The sequence below is a fragment of the Nelumbo lutea genome, chromosome 1 (genome assembly GCF_056320005.1).
Source record: "Nelumbo lutea isolate HS-2025 chromosome 1, American lotus-T2T, whole genome shotgun sequence".
NCBI classification, from domain to species: domain Eukaryota; kingdom Viridiplantae; phylum Streptophyta; class Magnoliopsida; order Proteales; family Nelumbonaceae; genus Nelumbo; species Nelumbo lutea.
The window spans coordinates 118,920,166-118,938,508 of NC_142684.1; the positions used below are offsets into that span (position 1 = coordinate 118,920,166).

The following is an 18,343-nucleotide window of genomic DNA, read 5'->3' on the forward strand; positions in this document are numbered from 1 at the left end:
AACCGTCAAATTTTGGATGGTCTACAATCTACATTGATTGGGTTGGGACCACCATAGTTCGTTGGTGTACCGTCCATTTTTCGAAGAAATCCAGATTGCCATTGGCCGGTTGGCCCAAATGGCCAAATCAACACACAAGGCAAGCCGCCGAGGGTCCGGCCAGACTTGTCTCCTCTTCGGAAGTGCAGACTGCAGAGTAGAGTAGAGGGCAATCAGGGCATCCATAATCCCCACAAAATTCAAAATCTCGAACTCTTTATCTGCTGCAGTACAACAAGACGACGGTTGTTGTACTATTCTAGTAATTCCTGCAACCGGCAATGGCAAAAAGCCGAATTTTAGTAATCGGGGCCACGGGAAATCTAGGTTATCATCTAGCGAAAGCGAGCCTCGACTACGGCCATCCCACAGTCGCTCTCGTCAGAGAGTCGGCATTCTCTCATCCTGAAAAGTCTCTCAAACTCGAAACCCTCTCCAATGCCGGGGCCAAACTTCTCAAGGTCTCTCTCAATTTTAAAGATTTTGTTTTTATCTTCCCTGAAATTAAGTTCTCTCTTTAATATGTTTGTTTAGGGCTCCCTGCAACACCTATCGAGCATCATTGAAGCGGTCGAGCAAGTTGATGTTGTAATTTGCGCAATTCCAGCGAAGCAAGTTCTCGATCAGAAACTTCTTATTCGAGCTATCAAACAAGCTGGATGCATCAAGGTTCTCCCATCCTTTTAGCTGTTAGTATGAGTATATTATTTCCCCCGAATCTCTGCGATTATGTTGTTGATCAAATTGTTGTGATCAAGTGATCTGGCATTTTTGTGGGGTTAAAGATTTCAAATGGTAGACTTGAAAATTGGATTCTACAATTCTACTGCATGCCGGACATAGTCCTAATGCCTCCTTGTAACCATTGTTTTGTATCTTTTTTAAAGATTTTTAGTCTCCTTCTTTGAGGTCTATGGATTAAAAGGAAAATTCTACAAAACTGTAAGGGCAGCCATGTTGTATGGAGCAGAGCGTTGGGTAGTCAAGAAACAACATGTTCAGAAAATGAATGTGGCAGAAATGCGAATTCTAAGATGGATGAATGGAAAAGAACTAGAAAGGATAGGATTAGGAATGAAGTTATCCCTAGAATCCTAGGAGTAGCTCCAATAGGTGATAAAATGAGAGAGTAGACTAAGATGATTTTGGCACGTGCATAGAAGACCACCAACTGTACCAGTTAGAAGAAGTGATTTGTTACACATTGAAGGGACTAGAAGAGCTTGGGGTAGACCAAAACTGACATGGGTAGAAGTATTAAGAAATGATTAAGCATTAACAATTTAATAGTGGATATGGCTTTAAATAGAACAGATTGGCGAAACAGGATTCATGTAGCCTACCCCATATAGTTGGAATAAAGGTCACTCATAGGTTAGCTAAACATAATGTTGAGTTCAATTCTAATGATTCTTGGCAACCCCTTCCTCCTCTGTTCATAAGAGAATTGATCAGGGAGGAAGCCAATGTACTTTGATGATATGTTGGTGGTCGAATGGAACAGGCTTATCTATTATTAAACTAAAAATGCATTAGCACCTCCATAAATAATTTTCAATTTATTGATGCTAGAGGTTATTAGTTATGCATTAAGAATGAAGCGGATACCTAAAGTTTATTTAGTATAAATAACTGTTGTCTCATGTCTGACTGAAATAGTAGAGGGTTGGTTGTAGAAAAATTATTATTCATGTGTTTAATTCATTGATTAGCTCTAATATATGGAACAATGTTCCATGTGGAATGGTTGATCATTAACCCCAATAACATTTTTACAAAGGAAAATATCGAGAGCAATAGTTGGTAGCAATTAGGCGGAGTTATAAAAAATGCCTATCATGCTTAAAAAATATGAAATAAAAATCAGTTTTTAGATAGAGGAAGGGAAAGTGAGACACATTAGATCTGGTGGTCCAATTGGTTTCTGTTTTCCTTTAAATAGGATTTTACTAATTCATTAAAGTAACATTAGATTTGGTGGTCCAATTGCAAAAATGGTTCTCTCAAAGGTCTACAGAAATTTAAACTTGGATTTCTATATAATTATAGAATACATTAAGATGTAAATCAGTCCTCTAAAACTAATATCAACTTGGTAAAATTTAGAGAGAAAAGAAGAGAAATAGAGAACAGCAACACAAAGGAAGAAGATGGAGAAAAGAAGAGGAAGAAGAAGAGTTCGAATATCTCTTCCCTCCCTTCTCTAATCCTTTTGTTAAACTTCAATCTTAGGTTAATTACAAGTATGCCCTTAAGTGGGCGGCCAACTAGGCAATAACATAAAGAGAACTAACAAAAAAGAAATAACAGGCCCATAAAGATATGCCCATTAGCTAACAAATAAAAAAATAACATACTACAAGAAAAGATACTAGGGCCAATTCGGCCCAGTCTCTCTACACTCCCCCTAGCTAAGCATAGATGTCAATCATGCTCACCTTGCTTATTATAGTGTGTCAACTTCCCTCTTGCAACTCCCTTGGTCAAAATATCAGCCAACTGTTCTTCTGAGGCAATGAATGGCAAGCAAACTTCTCTTCGAGGAAACTCTTTTCCGTATAAAATGTCTATCAACCTCAATGTGCTTAGTTTTGTCATGTTGAATAGGATTATGTGCAATATTGATAGCTGCTTGGTTGTCACAGTAGAGCATCATTGGCTTCTCATAGTCAACCCCCAATTCTTCTAAAAGTGATCGTAGTTACAGTAACTCTGACACACCATGTGCCATTGCCTTGTATTCTGCTTCAGTAGAGGATCTGGCAACTACAGACTGTTTCTTACTCCATGAAACAATGTTCCCTGCCACCAAAGCACAATAACCCGAGGTGAATCTCCTATTATCAATACATCCTGCCCAATCAGCATCAGTGTATGTTTCCAGTTTCATGTGTCCATGTTTGGCAAATAGAATGCCTTTCCCTGGAATACCTTTCAAGTAACACAAAACTCTTTCTGCAGCAGCTAAATGAGTATCTCTAGGAGAATGCATAAATTGACTAATAACACTAACTACATAGGAAATGTCCGGCCAAGTCATGCAGAGATATAACAACTTCCCAAGCAATCTCTGGAACAGTCCCCTAACAAATAAAAAGTTCACCATCTGTAGCAGAAAGCTTATGATTGGGATCAATAGGAGTAGAGGCTGGTTAAGCACCAAGTTTACCGGTCTCAGCAAGGAGGTCAAGGACATATTTACATCGAGAAATGAAGATACCATCCTTAGATCTAGCAACTTCAATGCCCAAAAAATATCGGAGATTTCCTAAATCCTTGATTTCAAATTCAGAGTTAAGAAACCTTATGAGTTTACTGACCTCCTGGGTGCCATTACTGTGACCACAATATCATCAACATAAACTATCAGAAAGGTCACCAGAGAGAGCCACTTCTTTTCAAGAACAAGGTACGGTCAAATTGAACTTGTGTGTAACCAAATGAGACAAGAGCAGCCCTAGACCCAATTAAATCCATAAATGGATTTGTGTAGTTTACAGACCTTCCCTTGCATTTCCTTTCCATACACTCCTAGAGGCAAAGACATATAGACATCTTCATGTAGATCTCCATTCAAAAAGGAATTTTTAACATCAAACTGGTGGAGAGGCCATTCAAAAGTCGCAGCTAGGGACAATAAAACTCGGATTGAGTGAAAGGATGGAAGATCCATCATATGGATGGTCGAACCATGCAGGGTGGATGGGCGAAATTTCAAAAAAAAATCTTTCTCCCATTCGGGAATCGTATTCCCTAATTTAGAAAAACTGCATTTTTCAATGTTCGTTCTTGAAACAAACTGGACCAAATCTGAAACCCAAAGAGGGAGAGGGATATACCTGATACGAAATCAACGTAAATAACTCCCAACGTAGGTGTTGACGCCCAAAGAGGTCACCAAAACCCGCCTCCACTAAAGATGACGCATCTTATGTTGAGGCAGGATCAACAAGGAGGTTCTTCAACAAGAACCCTAATTCTTCAGCAAGAATCACACAAGGGGTTGTGAGCACGACTTCAGATTGTTTCTTCTAACAAGAAACAATATCAAAATCTAATCTTGATCAATTCCAAGAGTGGAGATCGAATTGGATAGGGGTGGCAAGAGCTGAGGGAGAAAACTGCAGAAGAAGAATTCACCTATTGAGGAATTCGCCACCTTATTTATAACTCTCTCAGGATTAGCTTCCTAATCCAATTAGGAAGGAGTTTCTTGATCCAAATCTGTATTTGGATCTGGACTCTTAAGTGGATAAGACTTATCTTATCCTATAGCTAATCCTAATCAGATTAAAAACCTTAATTCGCCCCATTTAACTAAATCACTTAAGCCCAGTTCGATATGGGCTTTAGGCCCATTAAGTCATATAGCTCACTTTCCCTTTTAAATGTTGGCTAGTTTGCCTCTCTTTGTATGGCATGGGACCCTAGCATTGATCTCCACAAAAGCCATATGGGTTCAGCCCAGCCTCTGTTACAAGGCCTGGCCGAATTCACTAATGAAGACAGTGAACCCCTGAGCCTATCAGTATGGGCTCTTAGCAGGCCCAACATTTACACTAAATGGTCATTGGGTTCAATCACCTTATGAAGGCCCAAGGACTATGGACTTATGTGAGATTAGCCCATCAGGTATAATCCCAAATGGTCTTACACTTAATCTCTCAGCCCATAATGATCAAACACTGCCCAACAAGAGATAACCTCTCCCTCGGCTGTAAGGTGCAATGTTACAATCTCTACTCACATGGATCCCAGGAATTAAAACCTTTTGCAAACATTTTGTGAAACCATAATATATATGTATATCTATATATAAATATATTTTGCAAAAACAAATCTCAACAAGTTTGAAATCAACTGCCGGCAGTTTAGGTTTCCATCAAAGAGTACATTTCTCGATCATTCACTTTGTCCGACAAAGGGACTGATTCTGTCACTATGATCACCCACTCAGGTGAATTCTCAAACTACCCCAACATATCCAAGTTTTGACCCCCGCTAAGGATCTCACTGATTGGCATATCAAAGATAGCCCAATCCAACATCTAGTGTAGTACCATAATCGAGTCTAGGGGTTAGGTGTAACTTTCCAGTTTTGCCCATCTATCTCCAAGGTCCAGGGCATAACTGGAAAATGGTCCGATTTAGAGTTTCAAACAAACCCACACTACATGTGATTCAGGTCTTACCCTGGTTGCTGAGACAAGTCACCCCAACCTTCTTGGTAGCACATTAGTGTCAACCTTGGCTGAATAAACCTCTACAGGTCTATCCAACGGCTGTGAAGATTCTAAGCTAACATGAGTCTCATAAGTGTCTAGTTTAAGGGTATTACACAGAAACACACCATATATAACATGAATCAATTATGTTCTATTATTCATTTACAATAAATGTCAAAAGTACATCAATCTGATTAGAGCTAAGGGCATACACTGTCTAACACTGAGGTCATCTTAGCCACAAGAACAAAGGTCTCAAAATAGTTGATACCATACATCTGAGTGTAGCCTTTAGCAACCAACCTGGTATTACACAGAAACTAAGCTAACACGAGTCTCATAAGTGTCTAGTTTAAGGGTATTACACAGAAACACACCATATATAACATGAATCAATTATGTACTATTATTCATTTACAATAAATGTCAAAAGTACATCAATCTGATTAGAGCTAAGGGCATACACTGTCTAACACTGAGGTCATCTTAGTCGATACCATACATCTGAGTGTAGCCTTTAGCAACCAACATGGCCTTAAACCTCTCAATAGAGCCATTAGAATGATATTTAATGCCAAATACCCATTTACAACCCACTGGTTCCTTCCCTTCTAGCAAGTCAACAGTATCCTAGGTATGGTTCTTATGCAAAGCATCCAGTTCAGCCATCATAGCATCCCTCCATTTAGGTTTAGATAGGGCTTCTGGTACAGACCTGGGTATCACATGGAAAGAAACAAAAGCAAGAAAAGAATAGTAGGTAGGAGATAGAAGGCTATAGGACAGGTGTTTAGAGATACAATGGGTTGTACACTTCCGCTTGCCCTTTTGAAGAGCAATAGGAAGGCTGACTTGTTACCTCAGTAATGATGGGAGGAGCAAGAGGTTCTTTTGTAGGAGTGGAAACAACTTGCCCATGTTTGAATCTGTGTCTTTGGGACCACCTTTGGAGAACAAGATGAGGAGGAATTACAGGAAGATGAGGTGGAGGAGGAGGAGGAGCAGGAATACTGGAGGTAGGCCCAATGGGAGAAGTGGACACCTCATCAGATGACTCAAAAGGAACAGGAAGAGGAATTGTTGGAGACATAGCAAAGGGTTCCTCAGATTTCTCCCCTTCAGGAGGAATGCTAAAGAAAGGAGTAGACTCAGCAAATGTGACATCCCGAGATACAAAGCAGGTGCCACTAACCGGACCAAAACAGCAATATCCCTTCTAAATGAAGGCATATCCTAGAAAAACACATTTACGAGACTTAGGTTCAAATTTGTGCCTTTGATGGATGTGAACATGTACATAACAGGTGCATCCAAAAACACGAAGAGGAAGAGAGAAGAGATCATCATCCTGAAAAAGAAGGCTAAAGGGGGTTTTGAAGCCAAGAACCCGGGAAGGCATACGGTTAATAAAAAAAGTAGTAGTAGTAAGGACAGCATCCCCCCAAAATTTTATAGGAACATGGGATGCAAAAAGGAGGGATCTAGCAACTTCAACCACATGCAGGTTCTTCCTTTCCGCCACTCCATTCTGTTGTGGAATGTAAGAACAAGAACTCTGATGAACAATCCCAAATGTTTCAAGATAGGCTAAGAGGGTTTTCTCAAAATACTCCTTAGCATTATCAGAACGGAAGGTGTTAAACTGGGTAAGAATGAGTTCATGAAATTTTTGCACAATAGTGGTACTTCATCCCTGGATTTCATGAGATAAATTCAAGTGTAACAGGAGTAATCATCAATAAAAAGGATAAAATACCTGTAACCCCCCATAGTAGGCAAATGATATGGCCCTCACACATCAAAGTGAACAATATGAAAAGGAAAAATAGATATTTTATTGCTTACTAAATAAGATTGTCTACAATGCTTTGCCAGTTCACACAACTCACAATGAAGACTAGATAAAAACACTCCCTTAAACATATCTAGGAACAAATGACTCAAAGCAGAAAAAGACAAATGACTAAACCGAAAGTGACATAACATGAATTTGTCAACAAACTTTGACAAAACTGACTCCAAGGCAACTCCATGAGGTGGTCCAAGAACTCTATTAGGTGTATCCATCAAGTATATTCCATTCGCCTCATGGCCACTCTCAATCATCCTTTGAGATTGCAGGTCCTAAAAGACACAATGAGTGGGAAAGAATGTTATGTTATAGTTCATGGATTTAGTTAAGCTGTTAACAGATAAAAGATTTGTACTAAGTTTAGGGACATGAAAGACAAAGGATAAATAAAGGGTGTCAGACGTCTTGATATCCCCTTGCTAGAAATGGGAGCAAGAGACCCATCAGCAATGGAGATTTTTTCTTTACTAGAGAGAAGGTGGTATGAACAAAAAAGATTAGACAAGTTGGTTATATGGTCTGATGCACCAGAATCAATGATCCAAGGGATTTTATGATTACCTGAAATTGAAGCATGGTTTGCAGAAGCACAAATACCTAAGTGAGCAAATGCTGATGATGATGATGTGTTGCTTGAAGAGTGAGGTGTAGAGATAGTAGTTTCCAAGTGATTTAACAAACTTTCATACTTTTCAAAATCTACCTTCATTGCTGCCAATTGTTCCATGGTTGACTTCTCTTCACTCTCCTTACTTCCTCTTTCGGGTACTGTGGCAACATTAGCTATCATAGGTTTTCCTGTTTGACTGGTCTTCTTAAAATTGTTGTTATTCTTAAACCGGTCAGGTAGGAGATCAGGATGAAGCTTCCAACAAGTGTCCTTAGTATGCATCGGTTTCTTGCAATATTAACATACTTGCTCCTCCTTCTTAGTTGGACCCTTCGGCTTTATTACAGCATGTGCAAAGTGTTCTGTAGGTGGACTCTGTAACTGAACCTACCGCCTACTCTCCTCACTGCTTACCATAGCATAATGCCTGGGCAAGAGTAACCTCATCTTTGGCCAAAATATTCTGCTTAATGATGTCAAACTCAAGGTTGAGTCCTATAAGAAACTCAAAGACCCTGTTTCGTTCCACCAACTTCCTAAAAGTTTTTGCATCCTTCATACTCTCCCATACAACTGTCTCCGTAACCTCAATTTCCTACCATAGTAGATTGCCACACTCTTCTCCCCCTATCTTAGGTTCTTCACATCACTTTTCAGCTTGTAGGCTCTAGCCACATTCAACTTTTGTGAATAGGTTTCAGTAACATTGTCCCAGATTTCCTTGGCCGAGAACACCCAGAGATAGTGCTGACTGATATGAGGCTGTATAGAGTCGACCAACCATCCTATGACTGTATAGTTCTTGTTGACAGATGTTGTTGTACACAGGTTTAGTACCGCAGGGGTATTTCGGTAATTTTTCCATTCTTTATGTTGTACAACCAGTATAGTATAAATAACAACTGCTTCACTTGTCTGAAGCATTCTTTTGAGGCATTCAGTCCTCTCGCCTCTCCTCTCTTCTCTTCTTCTCTTTCTCTCTTCCTCCTCTCTTCTCTTGTTCAACATGGTATCAGAGCGGGTTCGTCGAGGCCTGAAAACAAATTAGTTGAGGTCATTCTCCAATGCCGAGTAGGTTGCCTCTTCATCTCCTAGAAGTTATATCCCTGATGTTCGACTTCAAGAAGGAAGAAGGTGTTGGCCTGACTATTCAGCTTCCTAGCGCAGAAAAGAGCTCTGGTACAGAGTCTTTTAATCTTCCAGCCCAGATGTTGTTTTCCTTGATTGCTCAGCTGTAGAGAGGCTGTCACCTGATGTACGAAGAGGATGTTCTGGTTTGCAGAGAGGCTGGTGTTTAAGAAGGTACTGTCCATCTATTGTTCGGGTGCCTTGGTATTCAACTGAGATTGTTTTCTTCTTGCACCCTTCGATTTGGTGCCCAAAAAATCCGAATGTGGTGTTCTCCTCTTGTGTGTTACTACTATTGGGCTACATTGTTGATGGACTGAAGTTTTTTTTCTCCCATTGACTGTTCTTGCTGTTCGGCTACATTGTTGATCTCAGTGACTATTTGGCTACCCTGAAGTTGGTGTCAGCCGATTAGGTGTGTGGTGAACTATCACCTTGTATCTTTCTTTCTACTAAGGAGTTGTATGAAAACTGTAAAACCGTAGGTCATACAGACCTGATTATGTATTGCAATTGCAGTGTTTGTATGTTTGTTCTTTGGATTCCTACAAAATTGTAGGTCATACAGACTAGTCCAAGTGCTGCAGCAACAGTGTTTGTTCTTGGCTCTCTGTGAATCCGTAGGTCAGAAGTACCTAGTTGTATGCTGAAATAGCAAGTGTTTCTTCTTTTGTGGACTGAAGGACATAAGATCCCTTTTCTGTAGCAGCTCTGTGAGGCAGTGTGCCTTGGGTGTTGTGTGTTCTTAAACCTGAAATCATGAATAGTTAAGATTCAGCCACATCTGGAATCTCCACAATGCTGAATGGAATGAGTGGGGGTGGCGACTTATCCTTCCCTGTGGCTGTTGTTCCTCTTAATGGATTAAATTACCTAGAATGGTCAAGGGGGATCAAGTTATACATCACTGCAAGGGGGAAAATAGGCTATATTAATGGAAGAATCAAAGAACCACCCTTTAGGAATGCTGAATATGATAGATGGGATCAGGAGAACAGTATGGTAATGTCTTGGCTCTTGGTCTCCATGCAACCACAAATAAGAAAGAACTTCATGTGGGTTAAAACTGCAAATGAGATCTGGGAACAAGCAAAATCCACATATTCAGAACTACGACACTATGCCAAGATCTATCAACTGCAGGCAACATCATCTACTTGTCGACAGGGGGAGAGAAGTTTATCAGTATATTACTCTGACTTGACCTCTGTCTGGAAGGAATTGGACCATTACCAGAATGTTGATTGGAAGTGTGATGAGGATGCCAAACTGTACAAGAAACTTGTCTCACAGCAAAGAGTGTTTGCTTTCTTGCATGGTCTAAATCCTATGTATGAGTCCATCAGAGTACAAATTCTCAGTTCTAAGGATCTTCCATCAATTCAGGAAGTCTATGCTCTTGTTCAATCTGAAGAGAGAAGAAGGAACTTGATGAACAACAATGGTGGGAATGCAATTGAGTTGACAGCAAAAGGGGGTGTCTCTACAAGTGTGGGATCTTCTTCCAGGAGAGGGGATCTCCAGAAAAAAAAAAAAAAAACAGAAGATAAGGAAAAATTGTGGTGCACTAATTGTCAGAAACCCCGACACACAAAAGATACCTGTTGGGATCTCCATGGGAAACCAAAATGGGCTCAAGATCTGACTAAGAAGCAAGGTTCACATGTGAATAAAAGGTTCGGGTAGCAAGGTACAAAGAAACACCACATGGCCAACATGGTTACTCGGGAGAATCAGCCCCCCATTCCTACTGTGACTCAAACACATCTCTCTGGATCTGACCCAAGGGAGGATATTGTAAACTCCTTTCGTGACCATCTAGAGCTCTATGGTAGAGCAATTCGTCAGATGGATGCTCCTCCCACAACCTCATTTGCATCCACGTCAAGTAACCTTGCCATAGCTTTCCATGTTGCTTCTCACAACCTTGACTCTCCATGGATCATTGATTCTGGAGCGTCAAAACACATGACTGGTATGTCCTCTTACTTTCAAACCTATCACCCTCTTTCTGGAAGAGACAAGGTGAGACTAGCTGATGGATCATACACTTCCATAGCTGGTGAAGGAACTCTCTCTCTTCCTCTTGGTCTTACACTTCCTGATGTTTTTCATGTTCCAAAATTTCCCATGAATTTGTTCTCAGTTAGTAGTGTTACTAATTCCTTAAACTGTTTCGTAACCTTTTTCCCTTCTTATTGTGTGATTCAGGATTTGGCCTCGGGGATGACGATTGGTAGGGGACGTATGGTTGATGGACTCTACATGCTGGAGAATACGGCTGGTCTTCATGTTACAGAGTCTATGAGTCAGTTCAGAAAGAGTAAAGTGTACTTATGACATTGTCGTCTTGGTCATTTGTCTTTTGAATCCTTGAAAGTTGTATTCCTAGAACTGTGTAAGTCGGTGTCCGTTTCTAATTTCTCTTGTCAAACGTGTCAGTTAAGAAAGCATTGTAGAACTCATTTTCTTCAGAAAAATAGTAAATATGAGTTTCCTTTTCACATTGTTCATTCTGATGTATGGGGCCCTGTTACTTTACCTTCTGAGAGTGGCTACAAGTACTTCATTACCTTCATTGATGATTATTCTAGATATACTTGGGTATATCCAATGCGAACCCGGGAGGAAGTACCAAAAATTATCCAAGACTTTCAGCGGATGGTCTTCACTCAATTTCAGACTGAGATACAAATTTTTCAGTCAGACAATGCAAAAGAGTTTTTTCATTGTGATCTCACGGAATTCTTTGCTTCACATGGCTCACTTCATCATAGCTCTTGTGCCCGCACACCATAACAAAATGGTGTGGCTGAACGGAAGAACCGGCACCTCCTTGAAGTGGCTCGGGGTTTACTACTTCATATGAATGTCCCCAAACGATTTTGGTTTGAGGCTGTCCTTTGTTCTACATACCTCATTAATCGGATGCCCTCTCGTTGGTTAGAGTACAAAGCCCCGCATCAGCTTCTCTTCCCTAAGGTCCCTCTTCTTTCTATCCCTCCTCATGTATTTGGTTGTCGGTGCTTTGTCCAAAATATGTCTCCCACCCGTGGGAAATTGGATTTTCGTGCTATCCCATGCATATTTCTTGGTTACTCTTTCACTCAAAAGGGGTATCGTTGCTTTGATCCTATTTTTCAGAAATTCTATGTCTCCATGGATATTACTTTCTTTGAAGATGAGCTTTTTTTTCCTGTTTCTCCTCAGGGGGAGTGTAGGCATGAGGAGAAACTGGTTCAGCTTCCTTCTCCTCCTGATACTTCGCCATTGGTTCAGCCTCCTTTTTTCGATCCTCCATCTTTCCTTGTCTTTTCTCGCCGTCACAAAGGCCAACCAAATTCAAGAGCTGTGGAGAATTCAGAAGTTGTACCTCAAGTGCCATCAAACTCCTCGAGGGAAGATCATACCCACTCAGGTAACTTGACTCCCAATGATGTTCCTGACTCCTCTGTTGCTAATGATCTTGACCTTTCTATTGCCCACAGGAAAGGTGTTAGATTGTGCACCACTAAACATCCCATTTCCAACTTTGTTTCCTATGAGAACATTCCACCGTCATTTTGTGCCTTCTTTACCTCCATTGACAGTGGCCCTATTCCCAAGAATGTGGCAGAAGCTCTTTCAGTACCATAATGGACAAATGCCATGAAGGAAGAAATTAATGCCCTTCATAAAAATGGCACGTGGGAACTTGTTGATCTTCCTAAGGGAAAGGATCCAGTTGGATGTAAATGGGTGCGGTCAAGCATGGGGTTGATGGAACCGTGGAGAGGTATAAAGTTCGTTTAGTGGCAAAGGGGTTTACTCAAGTATATGGACTTGATTATGCAGAAACTTTTGCCCCTGTTGCCAAGATGAATTGGAATCTACATCAGCTTGACATCAAGAATGCTTTCTTGAATGGTGACCTTGAAGAGGAAGTTTATATGGTTCAACTCCCCGATTTTCTGGCTCAAGGCAATAAACAAAAAGTGTGCAAGTTATAGAAGTCTTTATATGGGCTGAAGCAATCACCAAGAGTTTGGTTTAGCAGATTCCATGTTGCAGTTCAACAAAAGGGATACAAGCAGTGTCAATCAGATCACACACTATTTGTGAAAAGGGGAGAAGGTAAAATGGCTGCCTTAATAGTATATGTAGATGACATAATTGTTACTGGTGACTGGAATGATGAAATTCAAAGGTTGAAAGATTTCCTTGCCACTCAGTTTGAAGTGAAGGATCTAGGACCTGTCAAATACTTCCTTGGAATTGAAGTTGCTCGATCAAAAAAGGGTATCTTTATCTCCCAAAGGAAATGTGTCCTAGATTTTCTTCAGGACACTGGAAAGATGGGGGTTAAGCTAGCTAACTCTCCCATTGACCCCAACCATAAATTAAGTGACAGCCAGGGTGAACCTCTTAAAGATGTGAAACAATTTCAGAGGCTTGTAGGGAGATTGTTATATCTCTCTATGACCCGTCCAGACATTGCATATGCTGTTGGTGTCCTCAGTCAATTCATGCATGCACCTAGGTCCACTCATCTTGAAGCAGCAGAGAGGATACTACGATATCTTAAGAAGTTTCCTGGTGCTGGCTTGTTATTTCAAAGGCACGGGCATTTGAGAGTTGAAGTTTATACAGATGCGGATTGGGCTGGATCTCAAAGTGACAGAAAGTCTACTAGTGGTTACTGCACCTTTGTAGGAGGGAACCTCCATGGTGGCTAGATCCAATGCTGAAGCTGAATACCGTGCAATGGCCCATGGAGTAGCTGAAGGTATGTGGATAAAGAATTTGTTAAGTGAGTTGGGTTTCCCAGTGGACAAACCCATAACTCTATTCTGTGATAACAAAGTAGCTATAAGTATTGCTACTAACCCGGTGCTATATGATAGAACAAAGCACATCGAAGTTGACAAGCATTTTATCAAAGAGAAAGTCATCACAAGCGAAGTATGTACTCCCTATGTCAGCTCTAAAGACCAACTGGCAGACATCTTTACAAAAGGGCTAAACTATTCCAGACATCATGATCTCTGTGACAAGTTGGGCATGATTGATATCTATGCCCCAACTTGAGGGGGAGTGTTGACAGATGTTGTTGTACACAGGTTTAGTACCGTAGGGGTATTTCTATAATTTTTTCATTCTTTATGTTGTACAACCAGTATAGTATAAATAACAATTGCTTCACTCACCTGAAGCATTCTTTTGAGGCATTCAGTCCTCTCGCCTCTCCTCTCTTCTCTTCTCTTTCTCTCTTCCTCCTCTCTTCTCTTGTTCAACAGTTCTCCTGCATTCATTTCTCAAATTTAGGGTATGTCTCTTCGGCCTTCATCTTACTGCCTGTGAGATACCCTAATTTTCCTCTACTACAGACGTAAATCCTTATAGACTGTGCCCAAGCAAGATAATTTGTTGATTTGTTCCATCTAGCTTAATTATGGTCACACCAGTTAACGGAATCTACCGAACCAAGCCCAGAAACCGGCACCTGCTTGAACTCACTTCCGTATTGCTCCATTAATCAAATGAAAATTAAAAAACCAAAAAATTTGATCTTTATAAACTTACTTGAAGCCAAACCAGTACCCAGATGCTTGAAAACTAGGGTTTCACTACACCCGGCTATCGGAGAGAAAGAGAGAAGATGCAGCCACTCCTACCAGAGCTTCCCAATCTCTTCCAAAACTGAACCACCCTCTTTTAGAAGTCAAAAGGCACCTCCCAAGCACAGAGCGCCACACCCAAAGCTTCACTTTTACCTGTAACTTCGAAAATCTCTAATCGGCTAGGGTTTTGGGCAGAAACAGTACAACATCACTTCTTGGCAGTTTCTGGCCAGAATTCAACTCTCCAAACCCTCTACCAACTAGGCAAAAAGTCCTCTAAACTATAGAGGACCTCTCTCTCCATACACTCTTTTAATTGAAGGGTGTATAGGAAAAGAGAAAAAAAGAAAAAGAAGGAAGAAGAAACCTGCTCTGATACCAAGATGTAAATCAGTCCTCTAAAACAATCCTTTTGTTAAACTTCAATCTTAGGTTAATTACAAGTATGCCCTTAAGTGGGCAGCCAGCTAGGCAGTAACATAAAGAGAACTAACAAAAAAGAAATAACAGGCCCATAAAGATAGGCCCATTAGCTAACAAATAAATAAATAACATATTACAAGAAAAGATACTAGGGCCCTTTCGGCCCAGTCTCTCTACATGTTACTTTGTTCCCTGTCAAAGGCAGTGGACAGCTCAAAGTAGAGGTCATCATGGGCTGGGCTTTGGAATTTTTCAATTTAAAAATTTGTAAATTTGGACTGCTATTATTACTCAAGCATAACTACCATGGAAGTCAGGTGTAGGGACTAATGTAAACCGAGTGAATGTATGGCAGATACTGAGGACCAGATGCCGTCTGGATTTACCACAGGATTCCTCATGCCAGAAATAATTGGATCATCTAGAGAGATTTCCAAATTGACCTGATTAAAAATCTTTTCTCCACACATGTGCATAGAGAGACATTTAAAGAACTAAAGATATAGATAACTGCTCACTTTTACAGGGTAACATATACATCATTGAGGTCAGATTGGACTGCTGATTGCTGAAGCCCTCAACCTTACTGCACAACCTGTGGTATCAGGGATTAGTCTAATTCACTTTATGTCTGGATGAAATTGCATATGTTTGCATGTGTTTAATAGAAGAATATATGTAGGAACTATTTCATCTTGTTTTTTGACATCATTTCAGTACAAATTCATTTTTCTAAAATGAAGTGATTCTTCAAATATCAATAAAAACTATGATTCATTTTCTGGAAATCCTAAATTGATCTTATTTCTTATTACATTTCCTTTTCTATCATCAATTTCACCCCATCGACTCCATTTTGAATGATGAACCTACGAACTTCAGTTCAAAAATGCTACCAAAATGTAATAATTCCATTGCATGTAGTTCCACAATGCTCCTTAAGTATTATTGAAATTGTCCTATTAAATTTAAAAGGCTGGTTCCTTTTCCCATTTTCCTTTTTTTTCTCATTTGTTTGGAATTGTTACTTGTCCAAGTCTCCAAGAAAATAACTTGTATATTTCAATGGTTGCAGAGGTTCATTCCATCAGAATTTGGAGTAGATCCTGATAAGGTTCAGATATCTGATCTTGATTACAACTTCTATTCAAGGAAATCTGAAATCCGTCGTGCAATAGAATCTGAAAACATTCCTTACACCCACATTGCATGCAATTTCTTCACTAGTTTTTTACTTCCTTCACTTGTTCAACTGGGCCATAAGACCCCTCCCATGGACAGAGTAAAGATATTATGGAGATGGAAACACTAGAGGTCCATTAACCAATTCCACTCGGTTTTTTTTATTTTCCCTTATTCCCCATTGTATTTTTTTTATCATTTTAATTTTCCAAAATAATAATCTGCTGACTCATCAGAACCAGGAAAGTTTTCAGTAACAAATTCTTTTTTTCCTCAAGGCTAATACTTACTGGAATTCCTTTTCAGCTGTCTTTGTTAAGGAAAGTGATGTTGCTGCCTTCACCATCAGCACAGTGGATGACCCAAGGACTTTGAATAAGGTCTTATATCTTAGGCCCCCGGGAAATGTTTTCTCCATGAACGAGCTGGTTAGGATTTGGGAGACTAAGATAATGAAGAAACTAGAAAATGTCTATATACCAGAGGAGCAGCTTCTAAAGGATATTCAAGGTGCATAATACCTTCAGTATGTATATATATGGGATTGGCTATATGAATCATGTTCTGCCATTCTACTCTGTTTAATGCCATGTGCACTGTTAAATTATGGTCTCTTAAATCATTTTTCCCTACTTTAACTAATCTCCTTTTTGGTATGTCCTTAGCTCTTCTAGACCCTTCAACTTAAACATAATCACTTCCTCTCACTGGTACTATAGATCTTCTCTGCACATGACCAGACTATAATAGTCTACTTTATTTATCACCTATTGGAGCCACTCCTAGGCTCCTTTGAATAAGTTCATTAATGATCCTGTCCTTTCTAATTTTCCCATTCATCCATCTCAGCATTCACATTTCCACTGCACTCATTTTTTTATAAGGAAAATTATCAGTTATAAGTCAGCCACTCAACCATATGTAAATCTTTCTTATAAGGAAACAAAGCTACTTATTTTATTTTGCCAAAATACATAACACTAAACTTTATAGAACATTGTTTTCCTTTTAACATAAGTGATATTCTCTCATCACAAAAGAGGCCACATTGAGATATCTCTTGGTCCTCCATCCTAAATGCACTTTGAATTCCATTCCAATTATTATTAAATTTATATTGCATACATTCTGTTTTTTGAGAAGAGTTAAAGTAAAAATTAATAAGAAAAGAAAAGGTAGAATACAAGAAGAGGCTCATCCACAACCACTAAGGAGAGCTGCAAAAAGGAATAACGGCCCCACCCCTAACCGGGAACAATTTCTATATAAGAATGCAGCAACACCCTCTCTGGCGCGGCTTATTGAAAAGTGAAAAAAGAGAACACTTTCCTGGGTTGTCATATCCTAATTACAGAAATTTTTTATAGTGAAAAAAGTAGTACACTTTTTTTTGTATTAAAAGTAGAACACTTAAATAATTTGCACCTGCAGTGTTGGGGTGAATTGCTGATTATGGAGAAACATGATGGTAGGAAAACGCACCAATGCCAAGCACCATCATAACTAAGTTCTATTCGATTTGACCAATCAGGAAAATTTTAAGGTTTATTTCACAAGTTACATTATAATATCTCCTCCCACTCATAATGTGCTACCTTTCCTTTTGTTGCATTGCAGAGACTCCATACCCTAACAACATGGAGATGGTTTTTACATATTCTGCTTTCATAAGGGGCGACCATACTTACTTTGACATTAAATCACCCGGTGGCTTGGAGGGGACGGAACTCTATCCACATGTTAGATACACTAGTCAGTGAATATTTGGACACTCGGTTGTAACTTGTAAAACGTTCTTCATTCTATACTGTTTTTAAACTAGATATCATAGTTTTTCTAACTGTTATTGACCCGAACAGTCGGACCATTCAGACAACCGGTTCCATTTCACCCCTGACCATTCCTTTGTCAAAACATGTTGACTTGGTCAGTGACCTGCTGACCTGGGCGGTCGAAATTTTATTTTATTTTTTTAAATTGAAATAGGCCATTTATTCGGACTGGTCGGTCAAACTGCTGACCCAGAGACTGGTGACTAAGCACAAAATAGTTGGATTTTGGCTTTACTCAACGCCTACAACAACAATCTCCCTTTGCATGTACGCGCACAGGATTAACACAGAAGAGTTGGGCCACCATTATTTCTTGAGGATCTGGAATCTAATTAGGATTGGATATTTTGACACAATGTCGAACAATATCAAGTTATCAACTCTATTTCAATTTCGAATAGCATTTAAATAGGTAGGAGCACATCTTGCTTTTCAGTTGTTTAATATTCATT

The 18,343-nt window shown here is 39.7% G+C and overlaps 1 pseudogene across 1 annotated transcript; it reads left to right on the plus strand.

The window, feature by feature from the left end:
* Window positions 1–111: 111 nt before the first annotated feature.
* On the plus strand, window positions 112–17,935 carry LOC148877083 (putative pinoresinol-lariciresinol reductase 3; annotated as a pseudogene). Its single transcript, XR_016110848.1, has 5 exons — window positions 112–500; window positions 574–708; window positions 15,953–16,191; window positions 16,366–16,569; window positions 17,677–17,935. The product of XR_016110848.1 is annotated as a putative pinoresinol-lariciresinol reductase 3 (transcript).
* The last annotated feature ends 408 nt before the right edge of the window (window positions 17,936–18,343 follow it).